Here is a 15,411-nt window from a genome sequence, read left to right as displayed (position 1 = left end):
AGAGGCATTGTTTTGTGGAATAATTCTTCAGCTGTGAAGCACTGACAGTAATTTCTGAAATGTGATAAATAATAAAAATGCTTTCATTTATACTGTGATGAGAGTAACTGTGACATCTCATTGTTAAAGCACGTTTAATTTTGTGTTTCATTATAAAAAAAAAGTCGCGAATGAATCACTCCCATGAATTCTGCTATTTTTCCTCGAGTAAATGGTCAAAGCTTATAAGAGCCAGTGTGCCCTAAAGAGGGACGAATGGAAATAATAACAGCTTACTCTCAACTGTTTCAGTTGTGGGTTCACCAATGCAAACTTCAGTAGAGCCTAAGGCCACTGAGGTTGAAATTGCATTGCCCAGCCTAAGGACTGGTTGGGCATGTTGAGGGGAGGGAGTGGAGAGACAAGTCTTTGTGCTGCTTTAACATGCAGGTAGGTATCCAGAAGTGTATGCTGATGGCTGGAGGGGTATACATCATGTCTAATAGTTAAGCAAGATTGAGTTGGGAGGGAACAAGCGCATCAGGGAGCAAGAGTTGGATAGGAGGCATGAAATGGGAGAAGAAGCAGAATTTTAGGTAAGTGGCTTTATTTGGCTGGAAGCTTGATTGGGGCAACAGGGCATTGGAAGGAAGATTAGTCTGTCAGACAAGAGAATGAAGGGTTGAGAGGAAGTTGGGGAGAGTGTTGAATGAGGCGGGGGGTGGTGTCTGTGGATTCTTGGTACCAAAAGGACCAGATGTAAATTGAGACTTGCCTTTGCAGTGTTTCAATACAGCACTTTGAGGTGAGCCATGCATTGTCCCAGGAAGGCTCAACCACAGGAACTCTCAGAATGATTATATACAATTTCGCTGCAATGCTCAAAAAAGTTTGCTGCAGAGCAACTTGTATCACCCATTGTACAACTGAAGCTAACGTTAGCTCAGACTGAATCATGGCTGAGGTGGCTGGTAACATTTCTGCAGTTGTTTGACTTGAAATGGTATGATCGAAAATCACTCCAGCAGAAGAATCAATTTTTAGACACAGAGCAGTGAAACAAACGAGGCTTTTGTATTTGACTTTTGAAGAGTGATTGTTTATGGTCAGTGTTTTCTTCGGAGTTCTGTACAGATGCTATGTTTTTTTCTAAATTAAAATTAGCTCATGTTGTTTCTTCGGTGATCACATGCCTCAATTTTGTTTACTTGTTGAACAAATCCTGGAGAACCTTCCACCCACATGAAATAAGAGTAGTGCCCCTCAGGCTGACACAGGGCAACTGTAGTAGGGAAAATTGCTACAATGTCTCGAGGCAGAAATCACCATGGATATGAAGTGACAATTATGCAGGGTCAACCTGATTTATTTCACTGCACAAAATTTATAATGTTGCAGTATTTATGTGATATCTAAAGGACACAGAAATACATATTGAATAATACTTTTCCAAAAGAGAAGCGGTAATCACGGCTCTACTTAACTCCGCGTTTAACTATTTCACCAGTATTACAAATTACCCCAAATCTTATCCAAATACTAGTCAGGGAGAGAAAATGAAAATGAAGCATCATCTAACCTGGTGCAAATAAGTCAGCAAAAAATTTATTCTGTATCTATAAAGATATTTCACTTTGTTTTTCTTCCTAAAAATTACTGTGACATCAATTGTGTGTGTTAAAGACATAGTGTCATAGAACATTCCAGCACAGAAACATTCCATGGCGACCTGTTTTTTCTGCCTAGTGCAATCAACCTACACTCGGACCGTAGACCTCTGTGTCCTTCTCAGAATCAGAATCAGGTTTAACTTCAATGGCATATGGCATGAAATTTGCTGCTTTGCAGCATCACTAAAATGCAATGTATAATACTAAAAAACTATATATTACAATAAGAAAAATAAATAAATACTGTATAATTAAATTAAGTAGTGCAAAAAGAGAACAAATAAGAAGAAAAAAATAGTGAGGTAGCTTACATGGGTTCGTTGCCCATTCAGAAATCTGATGGTGTCCATCCATCATTCATCCACCTATCCAGCTACTTTTTTGCAAAAATGGATGGAGAGATGATGGCTAGGTCAAAGGGACTATCTCTGATAGGGTGAGGTCAGGTTTGCAACAAGGATAAGAAAATGAAGTAAATGAATTTGCTGTAGAATAAATAATACTTCACATACAGTAGATTACTCAGAAATCATTATTTTTAGAATCAGCCTCAGAATCAAGCTTATTATCACTGACATACTATATGCCACGAAATCTGTTGTTTAAACCAACAGTTTAATGATCGAACCAATAAACTGACTACTTTTTATTCTGAGCTGTATTTCTGTCTTCATAACAGACAATGTGCTTTGACATAATCCTGGATAACAGCTTAATATGTTTTAAATATTTCCCCCATTTCATTCATTGGCATTTTTTTTGTGAAATTCACGAAAGAAAAACCGGTGGTAGATATTGATAGGAATCAGAATGTCCATTTTTTAAGGAATGTTCTCCAATTTTAATGGACTTATTGGGAGACTGTACAATTTAGGGAAGCTTCAAATTAAATAAGTAATATTAAGGCAACTTTTCCGCACAGTGCCAGTGCCCTACACAGGATCTGCCTGGAAACCTATGCAGAAGTTCCTGTTTCCAGCCTCCAGTTGATGCAGAGCAACTGTGGGAAGTTAATTTGGAGAAAATCAGTCAGGAAACTGAAAAGGTTTTTCTTTCATCATTTATTTGTAATTTTCCATGTTCTTAATTGACTTTTAGTGAGTGAATGTGTTTTATATATCCACAAAAATAACAATTGTATTTTTCATTTTTTAACAGGTCCTCATTGTCACTAACTGTGAATGTCAAATACATTCAGAGGCATTCAATAACACTGGCGCCTTTGACAGCTGATGGGCCTGGGGGCAAAGCTCACCGGTTGTCAAAGCTGTTCTGTCAGGGCAGCCAGCTGCCTGTGCTGAGACAGTCTTATGTTGCACTGGGCCATGCCTAAGTGCCGGGAGCCCAGCTCCCTGCGACCAGTGATTTCAGAGCAACAGAAGGACTAGACCAAAGTGCTGTAGCAGCCTATAAAGTGTATTTGTGACATTAGACAATGGCATTAGTGGCTTTAGCATTAGAAAAACAAAGAACGTGTAAATGTTACACTTCCTTTCCCAGGTCTTGGAAATTTATCTTCATCGATGCATTTTTGACTCCTGTTGCAAAAGATGAGCTGTAAGCACTGACAAATAATAATGGTGCTTCTTTTGCAAAATGCTGTTGTTGAAGCATTTATATTGACATCTTCAGTCCTGTATAGGAGACTATTATTTATATAGTCATGATTAGCAATCACCATCCATACTAAGAAAAACAAACAAAATGAATAAAACAGGGGAATCCTCACAAACCGAGGCATGATTTTCCTCTAGTATTTCCAAGCAGTGGAGATTGCTTTCATTCATTCACTCATTCCCTAAATACCAGCCCTATTTACTGTTTAGTAGGGTGAATGGTGCATAGCAGTAACTTATTTATGACTGCAGGAAAAAGTGGATACACATGATTCCAGCCCTGTCCCTTCTACAACTGGAATAATAGCTAACAGTTGAAGATCTAATACAAACAATGTTGTAAGCAGTTAACACGATTTCTAATGTTGCCTCAAAGTTCCAACAATGCGAGAACCTTTTGCTCAACTTTCTATTCATAGCCAAAGGGAGGGGAAGGGAAGGGGAACATCGACTCAGACCATGAGAGGCCTGCGTCGGGCATTTTTTCATGCCTTACAAGGCACAGATTGGAAGTCTGTGTGGGGCACCACTCCTCGCACAGACACTAGAGCAATGTGTGATTAAGTGCCTTGCTCAAGGACACAAACACGCTGCCACAGCTGAGGCTCGAACTGGCGACCTTGAGATCACTAGACGAACGCCTTAACCACTTGGCCACGTACCCACACATGGCTTACTAGCCAAAAGGGGCTAGTAAGTACACCCCAGTGACATCTGCTTCATACCACCAGTAAGCTTGTACAGCATTGATGTGCCAGCAAATTGATATATTTAGTAGAATAAGATTCTCTTTTTTCGAGTCTTCTTTCAGTGTCAGGTAGAAGCCTGAATGACTCTATGTTCAGCTTCCATTTATTCCGTAACTGCAGGAACTGTGCCAAGGAGGTGCTGTTTATTTTAACATTAATCTACAATAAACCGAACTTGGATTTATATAGTACCTTATGTCCTTAATTATCTGCAGGAACTTTATCAAATGATATTTGACACTGAACCACAATTTGGGATATCAGAACAGTAAGCTTTATCTTCATGTAACGCCCTGGTTCGGATTTTTACTGCTATGCTGCAGGTATTTCATTTTAGCAGTTCTGTAAGAGCAGTCTGTTCTGCTTTCAGCCTGTTTGGGTTTGAGCTGAGATAAGGGGCTTTGTTGTTCAACTTAGGGATGTTGTGTCAGTCAAGCAGGATGGTGGAATTGGGAGAAGGCTCTAGAGAACGCTGGGAGGAGAGGATGTTGTGACGGACGCTGTTGTGCGTCGAGTTCTTTTTGGTGGGAACTGGAAAAAGACAGGAGGGAAGATGGGTGAAGCTGCCATCCCTGTCGTACAAGGTGCTTTGTGCAAATGAATGGCTTCAAGGAGGAAGGACCAATACTCCCATGGGGGAGCCCGTTTGTTCAAGATGGATTCAAGCGACATTCGGAAGATGGTGTGTGCTTTCACTCAGACTGAGGGTCCAGCACATGAGTTAACAACAGCTTTAAGATGTGCTCCAACTTATGTGCACATGGACTGTTTACTTATAATGGGCCCTTGTGTTTTTCTTTCTTTTCCTTAATAACTCTTTGGTTAAGTTAACATTCATAAATATACTTTCTTTATAGTAGTATGCAGTGCATAGTCTGTTATTTCTTGCAATGGGCGCTTGCTGGGGGCAATAAATTACACAGATTCACACAAACCGGGGTTTAGGTGGGTGAGACATCCCAGCCTTGTGGGTATGGGGGACCGAAGTCCTATCTACCCTAGATGTACGGAGACTGAGAAAGATGCTTTCTCATCGCTGGCTGAGTCTGGTGGCTGTTAGTGAGGTGCTAATAAGCCGCATCCCTCAAGACTGTCATGGTCCGGATCGAGGTCCCTTTAAATTTACCTTGTTTATGTTACCAGCCGGACCGTTGATTCCCTATTTTCCCACGTCCCTCGACTTTGGTGATTAGAGGCAATTAATGCTCGGCTGAACCGGTAGTTTATAGTCAGCCGTTTGGCACGGGAGCGTCTACAAAGTCATCAAAGGTACGGTGTGCCGATGTCATCTGGCCAGAGCAAGCCTAGTCTCTGCCGAAGCGAGTGCCAGTAATTTGCCTTTCCTCACCGGAACAACCCTGTCAAGTTACCTCACCAAGGCGAGCCTGCAAAGTTTCCTCACCGAGGTGGGTCCGTCAGTTAACTCGCTGGAGGGAATCAAGAACCACTGTCTACTGTTTCTGGGCCGCGTCGAGAGCTCGCCACTACCCAAAGGCTCCAAGTCAAGACCTGGCTCCGGCGGCATTCAAGTTCCAAGTCAAGTCCTGGCTCCGGCGGCATTCAAGCTCCAAGTCAAGTCCTGGCCCTGGCGGCATTCAAGCACCAAGTCAAGTCCTGGCTCTGGCGGCATTCAAGCACCAAGTCAAGTCCTGGCTCTGGCGACATTCAAGCACCAAGTCAAGTCCTGGCCCTGGCGGCTTCCCAGTTCTAAGTCAAGTCCTGACCCTGGAGGTCTGTGATTCCTGTCCTACCCCCTTGTCTGAATCCCTTCTCTGCCCCTCTCGCCTCTAGCCCTTGTCTGCAGCCCCCGCCTGCACTTCAGTCTAGTTCCATCACCGGAGCTAGATAGGTACTGTCTGGTGTTCATTCGTGTTGGTCTTGTCTTGTCTTGTCCTCGCCTCCGTGGAGTAAGTCAGGCCGTCTTGCCGTTGCCCCGTGGGGGGTCATGTCCTGTTGTGTCTTGTCCTCGCCTCTGTGGGGTGGGTCAGGCCGTCTTTCTGTTGCCCCGCGGAGGGTCAAGAGTCCCACCCCTATGTCCTATACCCAAGGAGGGGTCCCGGCTCTCTGTTCTGTGTGCGAGTCCCGGCCCTATGTCCTGTACCCAAGGAGGGGTCCCGGCTCTCTGTTCTGTGTATGTGTCCATGATTCCATGTACCTGCTCCCTGAGACCGAGGCTCTGTGTTCCCATGTTCCTCCTCTCCCTAGCCCATGTCATGTCCTTGCCTGGTTCTGGGGTCCGAGCCCGAGGCAAGACCCAGGTACTGGGTCCTTGCCCAGTCTCTAGCTCAGAGTCCATATTCTAGCATCTTCATGTCTCCCCTAGTTCTGGGAGCAGATTCCGAGTCCTAGCCCAGACCCTTGGTCCCAGCCTAGTTGTAGTCCTCAGTCCTTGTCCAGTTCGTTACTCCTGCTCCTGCCTTGCTCTCTTGGTATCAAACAATAAACTAAATCTAATTAACCTCACAAGATGTGTCTTGCATTTGGGTCCACCCTTGCTCCCTATGCCCCCACCATTGTGACAGAGATGCCCAGTCTAAAGGGGTTTCATTTATGTATTTTTAAAAGAACAGGGAATGGGGTGCTTTACAGATTTATAGAAGTTAATAGGGAGGCAGTTAAATTCAGGGATAATCAAACTGAAGAAGGAAAAGAATAAAGCTTTACTGGCTAGAAGAAAAATGCAAGGATAGAGAGAGCTAAGGCTATGTAAACAATTAAAAACAAGGCTGTGAACTTTTAAATCATAATGTAATTTAGTTGGAAACCAGGGTAGTTTTAATGCATCATGACTTAATTCTAGCATAAACCTTAACTGCCTCAGATTTGAGTTAAATTCTGATCAAAGACAAATGTATACAAAATGACTTAGTTCATTATTTCTGGGTCATCACATAGATTTTTTCCCTTTCGTCTAAAACAGTTTCTCTATTTGGAATGTAGCACAGGTGTTCTTGTTATTCATGAGATTCTGCTTTGAATTCTGTACACAAATCTATAGTATATGTTGTTAATGCTTTTTATCTGCTACAGCTCAATTTGCATACTGAGAAACATAATTGGTGCAATTGGGCCATGTTTACAAACTGGTTTCAGATCTATTGTTTTTTTTATATATATGGATAATATGATCAATTTGTTCTGGAGGTGTTATCATACTTCTGGGTGGATCCTGTGTCCAATGACAAGTTTTGAATGTGGTCAGAAATCACTGCAAAAACTTCTGTTGTGCAGTTGTGCAGTTCCTAATTTACACTGAAAATTCCAATGAACTAGTTTACCGATTTGGAGTGAATCGCCTGTATCGAAAGGAGCACAAAATGGCATAAGCTTCTGCCAACTATCTTTTTCATCATGAGATTTCTTCAGAAGTGTTCCACGTGCAATATATTGCAACACAACCCTACAACTGGACTTTGAGGTAAATTATATAAAAAAAGACACCACAGTTTTTTTAATGGTTCCAAATTAAAGGCAAATCCCAGATTGTAGCAGGTGGGTTAATCACCACAGACAATCGGATCTATGTTGGAAGATTCTTCAAAAACATTATCTGTTCTGACACTCTGTTTGGCTGACAGATTTCTCAGAACTGATTTAACTTAATATTAGAGACCTTTTGGGGAATCCATACTCAGACTTCAGGACAAAAATTTAAAAAGTATTGTTTAAGATCAGGTTTCATAATGATGTAAACCATCATATGTGCAGTTATCCTCTCATGTGTGAAATTCAATCCCTGGCTGTAGTCATATGCTGAACTGTGATTTTCCCCATGGGATATGTGTAATGTGTATACAAATTTGTTTATCACGCGTTTTATTAGTGCTAACAGCTCTGTTACACTTATCTGGAGTTAATCTCAATTTGGTCTCCTAAATGTACCTTTTAAATTCAGTTTACACTTGGTGTTTGGTTCTTAAATGAGCCCAGCATTGATTGAGCTCATATACTATTGTAGATGGCATTTACTTCAACCTTAATACCAAGCTGGACGATTCATTTACAAAAATCCCTCTACTTTTCCACCCTATCAGCTAAAGGAGTTTGTTGCACAAATGGCATATACCCTCTGGAATGACATTCAAATCATCATCCTTCGTTTACACACAAGCACTATTTGCATATACTGTACTGTAATCACACTAGGAACTGAGGGAAGAGACAAACCGAAGCTCTTCGGCACAAACCAGTCTTCGATCAAATTCAGGACACTTAATAGTGCTAGTTACCTGATAGCCCTCCAATTTACCTACCCACTCCTCTACCACCAACATCAACCTTGCACTGCTTCTAACACAGAGCTGCTAAACCTTTGGATTGCTATTGTCAGACTGCTGCTTGTGATCGGACAGCACAGCAGGACTGGTCAGAGTGACACAATGGACTACAGATGCTATAACTTGGAGGAAGTATCAAACTGCTGGATGAGCTCAGCAGGTTGGGCAGCATTTGTGGAGGCAAAGGGTCAGTAAACGTATCAGGTTGAAAGCCTGAAATCATGACTGGTCAAATTCAGTTTTCCCTTACTGATGGGACTGAAACCTTTTCAAAACCCTAAGAGTATGATAATAAAATGAAATAAAACTAACATCTAAAAATAATTGAAGCATCGCAGAAGAAATTATATTGAATATACTTAATCACACTTATACTCAAGTGTGATAAATAGATTCTGTTTAATTCAGTTATTGATTTCAATAAACACCAATTCTTATTGAAACATATTTTCTCTCTGTAGCTCCTTGTGTCAAAGGTCTTTCCGACATTTGCTTGTTAGCTGTTGGATTCCTGGGGTATTTCACTTATGCTTGTAGGATTATAATAAATTATATCAAAACAAATTTGTAGCTCCAAAGATGGAGATAGTGATACTTTCAGACAGGAAGAAACCTTTGGTCCATTTTCTTCTCTTGGGTATTTCTTCTTTAGATCACTTTAAGTTCTCTTGTTCTACTGTTTCTGCCAATGATTTTTTTTCCATAGGTTAGGCTCTAGTTTAGAGGCAATTAATATTGATATTAGAATTAATGTTTTGTTATATTAATATTAGTATTAATGTTTTCTTCTGTTGGCCTTAATTTGTAAATTTCTTTTTGTGCTCTAATTTTTAAAATGGCACAAAACATGCTTCAATCCAGTATACCCAAACCTTCCACAGTGTTATCCACACTTATCATAGCCCCTCAAAAGATGAGGCTCAGGGAAGTCCACCTTTCCTATTCCGTCAGCTAATGGGTTTCTGGGATCATCGCCGTATCCATTTTGAAATAAGGAGGTAATAGCTACAAGTGATGATCTGGTGATCTTTTCAGATCCAAATATGGTCATAAAATGAAAGCTGATTATCATTCTGTATGATTCTTTGCTCTGTTATGTTTAACAGCCTGCAGTGATGAATTGTCCCATAAAATTTGAAGATCTACTCTGAGACATAAGTAGTTTCTCATTTATCATCAAGCTTACCAGGCATTTTATATCTGCTTCCCTCTTATTACATGCAATTCCTTGTCTGGAGCAAAAAATAATGAAGAAAAGGCCAGGGCTCATAAATTGGTAAATAATTCTGAATATTCTTTGGTTCCCTTCATGGTATCAAATTTTTCAGGAGATCACATTAGAAAAACATTAGCAATAAATTCTCTTATCAACTTTGTAGAATAAGCTCTGTTCCAGTCAGAAACCCAGCAAGTTCCTTCTTGAGTCCACTTGCCATAGTTTTCGAGTCATCATTGCAGCTAGAATTGTAGTTTTTGAAGAAAGAACCACATGAAATTCAAATTATTCCTATTATGATTCCCAAACAATTTCTTTGGTTCCTCCCAATCTATTGAAAGTAGAATGATATATCAATAGGAGTTCAATCCAATTCTTTTCAGAGACCTATGTCAATTTTGTTGGAAATACAACAAGGTCCTCGACCTTTCTGAGTAAATGTGGTTCATTGAATTAGGAATTAATTTTTGTAACTCTTCACGGCAACTTTTCCAATTTAGCTCTGTTGTTCTCATATTTCCTCAACATTAGAGGCTAGCTCTGTAATTTGAGTTTAGAAGTTCTTATTCAAACAATATAACTGACAGCCAAGTGGACATACAAATTTAGTTAAGGAATGTTCCTGGTTTCTCTTGACCATTGTTCTATGAATTTAGCTCTAGAACACTGGGAGGGGAAAGTTCTGTGAACTTCTCACCTGCAATTGATGGTATAAACCCTTATGCTTATACCAAGTACATAAAACAAATTCTTTCTATCTGTGAAATTGCATAGCAGCCTTAAAAATTTACTTGTGACATTACAGGCTAACAATAAAAACTAAACGCTTCATTTAGTGAAAAATGGGATTAGCTAATTTCATGGAAATCCTGTGAAAATGCTGCCAGTTTAAAATAAGGCATAGAATGAAATTAGAATATAGATATATCATTATCAGTTTTTAAGAAGCTTGTCATATTTCACCAACTGAATTCAGGTTTTTTGAGGAATGATGGCCATTGTAATATCAAGAAATGCTGTTTAAATTTACTCAGAAAGGAACACTGGTGGGGATAATTGTAATACCAACAGCTGCAGATTGGTGTTTACACAGTTGGCAAATATTTTGTTCGTTTCTCTCTGCTAGATTGAAAATGTCAGCTTCCCCTCCCTTCCCCCATCCATACCTGAGGACCTGCATCTAGATTTGAGAAGAGGAATTTTCAGAAAATGGTACTAAGTTATGCAGGTCAGACTTCCCTTAAATTAAATTGTGGAACCTCTTGTGCAGATGGAGGGTAAAGGGCTGCACTAACAGATCAATTATAAAACCAGCTCTGAAGGGACATGTTGGGGAAAAAATACGTTTTCGCTTGCCCAACCCCCACCTTGTCTTTTCACTAATGATTTCCTCCCCCTTTGCAACCCTTAGCAAATGCTGAAGGATGTTATGCAAATGCAACATTAACTGAACCTATTCACCAATTCATTCCTGTAGTTTTACATCTGAAAGAATGTTTAACTTTTCACTCCACTATTCACAGGCAAGCCTGGAAACCGTAAGTCTGTTTAAGATTAGCTCGAAAGATAATACATAGGGCTTGTATAGGTTTTTAGCTGGCTTCGTTCTTGTTCACAGGGCAACATAACACTGTATAGGCCAGCAGAGATAAAACTTTAAACCAAAGCATGATATAGCCCACGTGGTTCATTTTCATTATTATGCAGAAGCAGAAAGTCCTTTCTGTCTAAATTGTTCGAATGGAAATCCTGCACTGCTATCGTATTCAGTTTTCAATCAAGATTAATGAAAAAGATAAGCTCATTCCTTCCAAACTTAAACCGATTTATGATGGTCAAAATCAGAATAGCTTGATTAAAAAAACATTACAACATTACAACAACAGATTCTGTTTTTAAAGGATCCACATGACAAACATGTACAGCCAAACAAACAAGTCGCAACTGATGTAGTGTTAATGTGAGGCAGCAGAACACTTTGAGAGTTCCTCTAAAACATTCAGGATAAATAGAGATTTTAAAAAGATTTTATTTTCATTCAGGGAGAGCCTATTCTAAAATCTTAGCTGCAGGTCAGTAAATTAGAGATCACCAGATGTTAAACCTGATGCAGCGTGACCTTTCTCAAAACAAGTATTTTTTTCGTCTGATTTATAATTCAGATTTAACAATGTGCAAAGACAGATGTGATTGGCAACACAGCTTTTCAAGTCACCGGTTCGACAGTCTGTACACAACGCCGGCAAAGTACACGATATTTCACATCTTTTAAATCATCCTTCACAACTATTCCGTTATGGATATATAGTGGCAAATGAATGATAAACAGCTGGAATTAGTATAATTTTGCTGGATTGTTAAAACAGTTACACACTGAGACAGAGGTATGCAATGTCAACTTATAAAGCTGGTTAATAGACCAATAATGTCACCGAAACAATACTGTTCTAACTAATGTCTTCTGAGACTACTTCTGTGCTGCTTCTTTTGAAACCGCAGATTTGCAAAACTATTCTTCTGAGACTGCTGAGTGTAATACAATAACCATTGAACAGCAGGGACCTTAAACTGCATTAAACCTTGCAGTAATTTATTAAAGCGCTATCAATGGTGCAGCTAATAGGAAAGAGTAAAAGAACTCTCAGTGACAATTTGACACATATGACAGGCTTAATGTAATTTTCTTTCAAAATTGACATTTGTTAATGACTACTCAGGTGCCATTCCCCCTTTTCCTTTTTTTGTTTTGGTATAACCCGATATTAGACTACATGTGTGCTTGTCATTCTGAAACATGCGGGGATTGGCTGCTGCCTCCCATTCATTTAGCGAGTGAGTGCATGTATCTGAAGCCTGGATTCCGCTGAGTGTTTGAGTCTGCGAAGATCACTTAATGCCTATGAATGATCTACATCTCCTGCGCAGTTGTTGCTTGATTAGTTCTTGCTATGAGCACAGTGCAGTGTGATACTCAAAAGGACATAAAGGGGAAGAATTCTTATCTACTGCAGAAGGGTTGTTGGATAGCCAGTGCCTTCGGAATGGTAAGCCGATATTGTCTGTGATCTGAGGAATTGCGAAGAACACGCTGTTGTGGTGCCGTATACCGTTACACATCAGAATCAGAATCAGATTTATTACTACTGCCATATGACGTGAAATTTATTATTTTGCAGCAGCAGTGCAGTGCCAAGACATAAAAATCTATAAATTAGAAATTAAACATATGATATAAAATACTAAAGAGCCAGGGATCTGGGTTCATGGAGCGTTCAGAATGTCAGAGTGATATGTGTGCTTCTTCCTTAACATGCTGGATTCATTCTACTACGTGCAATACACCAGACAGGAATTTTGTGTTATCTTAACTGGAGTAGCAAGATTTTTTTCCTATCTAGTAGTATAAGCATCTGATACGACCGCCTGTGCTCGCTGTCTTTATGCTCGTAATTCTGTATTGTGTCCTCCCGAATAGGTAGGTCATGAGTCAGAAAGTTAGTGTTTCAAAATGAGGGCTTGCTTTTTTTTCCTGCAGCTGTGCATTTTTTAAAACATTTTAGAATTTCTTCTATTTGTGTGCTATGTTGTAGAACGTATGCAGCAAATCTGATACCGCCACCCAGTAAACTAGAGTCTGCAATTAAACTCTTCCGTCTTGCGTGAATGTTCAATGCTGTATTGACTTGTTAGGAAGGGGGGAAAGCGACAGACGAAACTTCATAAAACAAAAAGGATATCAGAGTATTTTAAGCATCTGTAACTATTCGAGTAGCAGAATGCTGCTACTTGGATAAACATCCATTATTTGTAACAAATCATTTTGAAAGGTTTTGTACGTAACAGATTTTCAGATTCAGCACTTCCTCTTCAAGCTGTCCATATTCTTAGCTGGAAAATTATATTATTTTTCTCTCTTCAATGATCTAAGTAAGTGTTTTTTTAAGCAGGAAAAACAGATTGAACTGGATTATTGGATTCCGAGTTTGCCTATTCCCGTGAGCTAAAACCAATGGGAAATAACTGATGTGTTTTTGTGTGCAGTCATGTAGTCATGTTGGCTTTGCTAACAGTTTTTTTTAGTTTTGCTTTTAAGTTAACATCAAGGCTGGGTGTAGAGAATGCAGGGTGGATATTTTGTCATACTTGCTCGCCATGAATAATTGTATTTGTTGGTGTATTCAGTACTCCCTCCCCCCACCCCATGCACAAAATGAAAGGCTTTGGAGGTCAGAAGGAGAAGGTTTTAAACTAATGCTGGGCAATAAAGAACCGTTGTTGTTGTCTCAGTCTTTCCCATTCTTCCAATTAAGTCTCTATGATTAGGCAAGATTTGCCTTGTTACAGATTTGGTGAGTGGCTGCTTGTTGCTTTGCAACTCTGGAAACAGAAGTGATGTGGTCATTTAGTATGTAATGGATTCATCTTTCGTCTGTGCCAGCCAGTTTCTTACCCTCATAAACTGGGTCCTGATGGTTGGGCAGAGATGCTGAAGACACAAGGAAGATTTCAGGTCTTTCTGAAACGGCGACCACTCACCGAGCTGATCGTTAAGGCGGGAGGAAAGCGCCGATCCGAATCCTACCTGTCCTCCCAACCCATGAAAGGAATGTGCGTTCCCCTCTGATCCTGCCCGCTTTCGCATATGAAAGTTTAATGAAGTGCCCTTCGAGACTGGAATGGTAATCGAGACTTCGAAATGGTAATCGCAATTAATTGTAAAAGTCTCCTCCTACAGTAAATTTCTTTTTTTTTTGCAAAACGACACAAGCTGATTCCATCACGAGTGATGATTTGAAGCGGTAGCGTTATGGCAAAACCGTTGAAAGGTTTTTTTTCAACTGATGTGCAACTACAGCCAGCAGCCGGACCCCGGAGAAGATGGTATGTATGTTCGTGGGGTAACAGCAGGACCTGGTTTTAAGACAGCGTGCCGTTAATATTCCTGGTGTGCAGAAAGTTGCAACAGACTCCAGTGTACACGTTGGTTCTCCACGCCAGGTAGAGAACGTGCTTTTACTACAGAGGCTGATCTTAAGAAAATGTTTCTTTGAATTTTACATGAGGTCGGAACAGGTCATTTGGAATCAGAGTTATTCAATGGGGGAACAGACAGAGTGTGAACAGACATAGTGAGTATATCCTAAAATATGTCGGCTTGGAATTAAGAAACTTTGTTTAATTTGCTGTTGTGTGAGCTGCGGCTGGATCAGTGGAGCCCTGTTTGTTTATGTCAACCCATGCTTTTGAAGTGGTGTCATTCATTTTCAGTATATGTATGAAAACGTGGATCAATATGTTGATAAGCAAACCATTTGAAAGAAAAGTTTTGATTTTCATTTCCAGAAAGATCATTGCGCTGTCATTCTGTTAATCAGCAATGCATAACGATATATTCATAGTTGGTGCCTCCCAGTGGTTTCAAGAAGTTGCATCATTAATATTCAGGAAATCCAGGATTTTGCGCTGAAATTTTCAATTACAGAGTGATGTTAACCAGGTGTAACTGAAAGTGAAAGGAAACACATTGAAGGTTATTGGAAAATGAGATAGAAATGACACACTTTACATCAAACCACAATAATATCTTGACAGAAATGATGTAGAGATGTATAGCGTTTTATTTTTATTTGTTAAATATTATTTGTTTATACCTGAACAACAGGGTCATGCCATTACTTTTTTGATATATTGATTGAAATCTTTCTTGTTAAGTTCCCTGACTCATTGATAACGACAGCTTGTGATCTTTAATAATGAATATTAGTTGAGAGTTCGGTCATTTTATATTGCAGCTGAATCTGATCCTCTTTCGGAGCTTATTTATGGGGCACTGAATAATTGTTAGGACGAGAATACCTTAGATAATTTGCAATTTTTCCTGAAATGAGATGAAAAACTATTATT

The 15,411-nt window shown here is 39.8% G+C and overlaps 1 protein-coding gene across 1 annotated transcript in view; it reads left to right on the top strand.

The window, feature by feature from the left end:
* Window positions 1-12,477: 12,477 nt before the first annotated feature.
* The window catches only part of tenm4 (teneurin transmembrane protein 4), a 631,884-nt gene continuing 628,950 nt past the window's right edge, over window positions 12,478-15,411 (top strand). Inside the window, exon 1 of the mRNA XM_072263298.1 lies at window positions 12,478-12,551. The gene's annotated coding sequence lies outside the window, so the exon portion shown is untranslated. The remainder of the gene's footprint in view (window positions 12,552-15,411) is intronic.

Source organism: Mobula birostris, chromosome 7, assembly GCF_030028105.1.
Source record: "Mobula birostris isolate sMobBir1 chromosome 7, sMobBir1.hap1, whole genome shotgun sequence".
In the NCBI taxonomy this organism is placed as follows: domain Eukaryota; kingdom Metazoa; phylum Chordata; class Chondrichthyes; order Myliobatiformes; family Myliobatidae; genus Mobula; species Mobula birostris.
Note: the sequence above shows the minus strand (reverse complement) of the source record. Positions and strands in the feature narration are given on the sequence as shown.